The sequence below is a fragment of the Camelus bactrianus genome, chromosome 6, assembly GCF_048773025.1.
Source record: "Camelus bactrianus isolate YW-2024 breed Bactrian camel chromosome 6, ASM4877302v1, whole genome shotgun sequence".
NCBI lineage: Eukaryota > Metazoa > Chordata > Mammalia > Artiodactyla > Camelidae > Camelus > Camelus bactrianus.
The window spans coordinates 83,885,582-83,891,581 of NC_133544.1; the positions used below are offsets into that span (position 1 = coordinate 83,885,582).

Genomic DNA, 6,000 nt, shown 5'->3' on the forward strand with positions numbered 1-6,000 from the left:
GATTGCCCCCAAGTGAAAGGCTGGGCAATTCTAGCAACCTCCAGTGGCATCACCGTGCTCCTCCTTGTTCTTGAACCTATCTTCCCTTCAAATCTCTTTTCACATGAGCCTCCAAACAGGTAACGGAGCAGTAAATGAATGAAAAATCAATAACCTCATCAAGACTTTCTAGTAGTCTATGTACCTAAACCTCTTTATCTCTGCCTGTAATGTTAATTGTAATGCAGAACTTGAAGTTGTTTTAAATTTTTAATTATAAACCCTTGGGATAAAAATTCCGGTGCTGAATAACCAATCTAACAAGGGTAACAATATAAAAGATACTTTAACGTTAATTATTCCTTCTGTAAAGAATTTTTAAAAGTCTAGTGTGAAAGTTCTCCTTTATTCTCTCTCACATAATATCTGCTGGCTGCCTCTCTTCTCTCTAATACAAGATGTTTGAGATCTTTAAGGTTCACTTTTTCTTCCTCTTCTTCCACCCTAAACTCCCTGTACGTCATCCATTGCCATTCCCCCATTGCCATAGTTTCAGCTACAGTCTTTGTAGAGCCTGTCTCAGACCCAGAATTCAGTAGGCCAAGAAATGTTCCTATTTAATATTACTATAAATGTTACTATCTAATTCTGTAATTGAGTTTAGTTCCTACTACAATTTTCCTGTCTGCTTGGTAGTTAAAAAAAAACCCAGTCGTAATCAGTTCACTCTTGTTTCTCGACCGTCCTTCCAGTAAGATTGATGCTAAGCTCTAGCAGGCAGTTGGGTGCAGCATCACCTTGGGGATGGAGGGCAAGGTCCTCCCTGGGCCACGCTGCTGTTAGTAGATGCATCCTCCATCCCTCTGGTCCTAGTTGTGGTCTCTCATTAGAGTGACATTGGGCCGTTAGTAATGTAACCCAAAGTAATAGGATTGAAAGGTAGATGGTATATTGTTCTATTATATAGATGTCTAGAGGTAGGCAGGCCAGGGTAAAGACGGCTACTTTGCTCCACAAAAGAAGTCAAAAATTCAGGTACTTTACAGCTGGCTGCTTTGCCACTTCTAAGTGTGGCCCTTATCCTCAGAGTCCAGAAACACATTTAAGCCTCAATCATCACATCCATGTTGCAGGCAACAAGACAGAAGAATGAATAAAGAAGGGAGATCGGGTCTCACGCTTGACTTTTAAGAAAGGCTTACAGATTCTGCTTAAACTCATGAAACAGATTTGAGTCACATGACTGTATCCAAATACAGGGTGGGCTGGGCAAATACAGAGACTTAGTTTTTCTCCTGGGAAGTCTTGTTGAGGGTCTGTTACTAGGGAGGAATGGATATAGGGGGAAAATTAGCAGTCTCTCCCTAGCACCTTTGCCCTCCACCATCCGAGGAGAAATCAGCACTCCCATCTATTTCTGGCATTCAGGCCATGGGCTTTTAGGTTCAACCCTGAAAACCCCTTCAGGTCCTCCAGCCTCTTTTATCTGCTCCTGGCCCTTCCACATCTTTCTGTGGCTGCAGAGACTTGGGACCTGTCTCCAGCCTAGCCTTTGCATTGCTTCTAGAGTATTGCTGCTCTTCCATGCTGGAATCAGGTGGGGATCTGGGCACTTCTGTAAAGCTTTCCATGTAAGACTGTACCCAGGACACAGGTCACCTCTACTCTTGGATTCCATGAATCTAACCCAGGGTTCTGTCATTCTCTAACCTGGAAGGAAAAATCCAGGTATGGGAAGGGAGTTCTCAGAACCTCTTCTCAGAGATGGTCACTGTCTAGTACTGTCCAACAAAGCTCCCTGCAATGAAGGAAATCTTTTATATCTATACTGGCAATATGGTAGCCACTGGCTCATCTGGCTGTTCAGCACTTGAAATGTGGCTAGTGCAACTAAGGAACAATTATTTTATTATTTAAATTTAAGTAGTCACTTGTGGTTAGTGTCTATGATATTAAACAATACAGGAACTGTGTCTAACATGTCCAAAATTGTAGAAACATTTTAAATTAAATTTTGAGTATGTACAAAAGAATATATAAAAACATGTAAAAGAATAACAATGAAGTGAACACTAATATACACATCACTACTAAAAGAAAAAAAATGTTACCAACAACTTTTTTGTCCCTTTCATGCCTTCCTATTCCCTGTCCTTTCCTCCACTCACCAAAAGATAACTCCTATTCTGAATTCTATGTTTACCATTTTCTTGGTTTTTTTTAACTCTTTCACTAAATGTATGTATTACTAAGTAATGCATTATTTTTGCTTCTTTTTATAAATGGGATCATTAAGTGACTTGGATTCTTTTACTCACCATTCTATTTGTGAGATTGATTTATGTTGATGGAGTTGTGGTGGCTGATTTATTTTCACTGCTGTGTAATATTCCATTGGATGACTTTACCACAATTAATCATTCTTCTGTTGTTGGACATTGGGGTGTTTCCAGGGTTTTTTGTTTGTTTGTCTGTTTTATTTTGAATCTATAAAGACCTTTTGTTATATTATTTAGCTGTTTCAAATGTTTACAGCATGATATTTAGATAAATTACAGTGGTGTCTCTGAAATATATTAATGGTTCAAAATTTGTATCCGTCGAGATAAATGAGATCACTAAACTTTTCCCAAAGGTGTATTATATTCAATGACAAAAATATCAATTTGAAATTATGGTTTTTAAAAAATCTGATCCTATCATACTCTTTTTAAAAATGAAATAAATTCTAAAAGTTTTTCCCCACTCAAATCCAAATACAGCATGGTGCTTCTTGTTTTAACTTTCTCTTCCTTGTCATGTTAAGGAGTTTGGACTTTACACTTTAGCAATGAGAGGCAGTGCTTCCCTTTTTTTCTTTCTTTCCGATGATTATTTTCTATTGTTTTGTTTTACTATTATGAATAATGCTGCTATAAACAGTCTTGTTTATAAATTTTTTTATGGAACATCTTTTAATGCGAGAAAGTAATTAAAGAAATGATGGGGACATGTCAAAAGGACACAGAGACAAGCTTGAAGAGGTTCCCACTGGCCAAACATGGACTAACTTAAGTACCAAAATAAATTACTATAGCAACAGATTATTATAATCCAATGAAAAATCCAGTAGTATGAGTCCACACTAAGGTAAGTTATAATAGATGGGTAAATTCAAAGTTTTGGCAGGTGAGGTGTTTATAGAGTTCAGTGTATCTTTCCACAAAATACATATTAATTACATAGGGGAAAAAAACCAGAAGACACCACTATAATAAAGTGATCAAAATGAACATCAGTAATAGAACAAATAAAAATCTTGCAACCTGATAGAATGCAATGAGAAGAAGAGAGCATGACTTCAGTGCTATTCCTGTCTGCCCTGAATCTAATCATGAGCAAACATCTAACAAATTCAACTTGCAGGACATCATAAAAAAATAACCGGCCTGTAATCTTCAGAGGTGTCAAGGGCACAGAAGTCAAAAAAAAAAATCTGAGAAATTATTCCAGAATTACAGAGATTAAAGAGATTGTACTAAGCAGGGTTCTCCAGTGAAACAGAACCAGTAGGATGTGTGTATGTGTGTGGGTTTGCGTGTGTGTGTATACATACACATATAAATTTATTATAAGGAATTGCTCACGTGATTATGGAAGTTGACATCTGAACTGAGGGCTGGCAGCCTGGAGACCCAAGAGAGCCAATGGTGCATATGAAGACCAAATACTGTCTGCTGGAGGATTTCTTTTTACTCAGGGAAGGCTAGTGTTTCTTTTCTATTCAGGCCCTCTGCTGACTGGATGAGGCTCACCCACATTATGGAGAGCAATCTGTTTCACCCAAAGTTTACCAGTTTAAATGTTAATCTCATCCAACACCCTTCAAGTTAACACATAAAATTAACCATCACAGACACATGACAAAATAAGGCAACTCATGATTCTGAACCCTATGGCTCTAAAAGATATTATTTGGATATTTGCTGAAACATTACTATACCTGAGGATTAAACTGTAATGTATGAATATTAATTGCCAGATTTTGTGGTACTGTGGTTATGTAGAGGAGAACGATCTTGTTCATAAGAAGTACATTCTAAGTATTAGGATGTGATGAGGCAGAAAGTTGACAAAGTTCTCTCAAATGATACAAGAAAAAGTTTCTTAAACTATACTTTCAACCTTTCTGTAAATTTGACGTTGTTTCAAATTTTAAAAGACGGAATTGTGCTGGTTAAAAATAAACAAATATCTCCCCTAAAAGGAACCAGGGCTCCTTGGAGAAATGGCTGATTCTAGGATTCAAGATGAGCCTGGAGCATCTTTTAGTGTCAGAAAAAAAAGAAGTGCTCAAAAAAAAAAAAAAAATCAATCCCACAATTATGGGGGTATGTCAGAGATCTCCCAATGGCCAAAGCTGGAACAATTTGAGCAAGAAAATAAAGTAGTACTGAATTATAAACAAAGTATAAAATAAATATACATGAGTCTGTATTGAGATTAATAAATGAATTAGTAAATAAGTAGGGGAGAAGAGACAAATCTTTGTGTAAAATTCAAAATAATGTATGCAGATACTCCACCCTCAAGGGGTAGGGAGCATGACTTACCTCTGCTGCAGTGTGGGATGAGCATAGTAACTGTCTCCCAAAGGTTACAGTATGGAAACGGGGAAGAAGGGGTAACTTCACAGTGGAGAAACCTGTCAGACACTGCCTCAGCCAGGTGATCAAGGTCAACCTCAATAGTATTAAGCGATGCTGATACTAGGTACCCTTGATAGGATGTGATGGAAATAGTGCTTTACCTCTGTGAGAGCAAAAACTATAACCCCAGTCTAATCACCAGAAAAACGTCAGACAGATCCCAGTAGACTGTCTACAAAATACCTGGTCAGTGCTCCTCAAAACTGTCAAGGTCCATCAAAAACAAGGAAAGTCACAGAGATGTGATGACTAAATGTAGTAATGAAGTGGGGTGTCCTGAATAGGGTCCTGGAACAGAAAACAGACATTGGGTAAGAACTAAGAAAATCTCAGTAAAGTATGAATTTTAGTTCCTAGTAATTGTAAAGGGGAAATTCAGCTTCTTCCTTTCTATGTAAGGAAAAACCCAGTTCTTCCCTATTGTGTTTCTCCCCTGTGAGTCTCCTTTACCTTTGCAGAGAACATGTCACTTCTGACACTTCTGGTCGCCAAGTGTGTGAAAGTTTTTCCCCATACCAACAAGCAATTCCTAGACACCAGCTGGGTGTCCTACAATTCTGCTTAATTCGGATCCTATTTATCCAGAGATAGTCTCAGATTCCACGGGTTAGGTTTCAGTCCTACAAGACTGCCCTCCTCCCCTTATCTCAGACGCCAGTCACAAGCCCAGGTCACCCCCGTGCTTCTGACAGACTGGCTACAGATCAGAGGTTCCAACAACCCCCTCCTTGGGTTTGATTAATTTGCTAGGGCAGCTCACAGAACTCAGGGAAACATTATGTTGACCCAGTTTATTGACGGATACGAGAAAGGATACAGATGACCAGCCAGATGAAGAGAGGTCTGGAAGGGTCCCAGGTGCAGGAGCTTCCGTCCCCATGGAGGTGGGGTGCCTCACTCCCCTGGTGTGGATGTGGTCATCAACCTAGAAGCTCCTCAGACTCCATGCTTTGGGGGTTTTATGGAGGCTTCATCACACAGGCATTCTCTCTCGCTAACTCCATTTTCAGCCCTTCTCCCGGCCGTCATCCAGGAGCCCACGCAGAGCTGCCTCACTAGAACAAAAGACACTCCTCTCACCCAAGAAACGATCACCCAGGGAATGACAAGGGTTTCAGGAGCTCTGGGGCAGGAACAGAGATCAAAGATCAATATTGGAACAAGAGAGGCCCCTAGTGTTCTTCTCACTTAGGAAATTACAAGGGTTTTAGGAGCTCTGTGCTGGAAACTGGGGGCAGAGATATATTTTCTACGATCTCATAATAACGCATCAGTGTTTGTTTATTAACTATAACAAATGCACCGTACTAATATAAGATGGCAATAATAGGAG

General features: G+C 39.3%; 1 protein-coding gene across 1 annotated transcript in view; it reads right to left on the reverse strand.

Annotated features, from left to right (window-relative positions):
- Positions 1 to 5,773, reverse strand: part of NEDD4 (NEDD4 E3 ubiquitin protein ligase) — a 123,543-nt gene extending 117,770 nt beyond the window's left edge. The window contains exon 1 of the mRNA XM_074366168.1: positions 4,851 to 5,773. The gene's annotated coding sequence lies outside the window, so the exon portion shown is untranslated. The remainder of the gene's footprint in view (positions 1 to 4,850) is intronic.
- Positions 5,774 to 6,000: the final 227 nt, after the last annotated feature.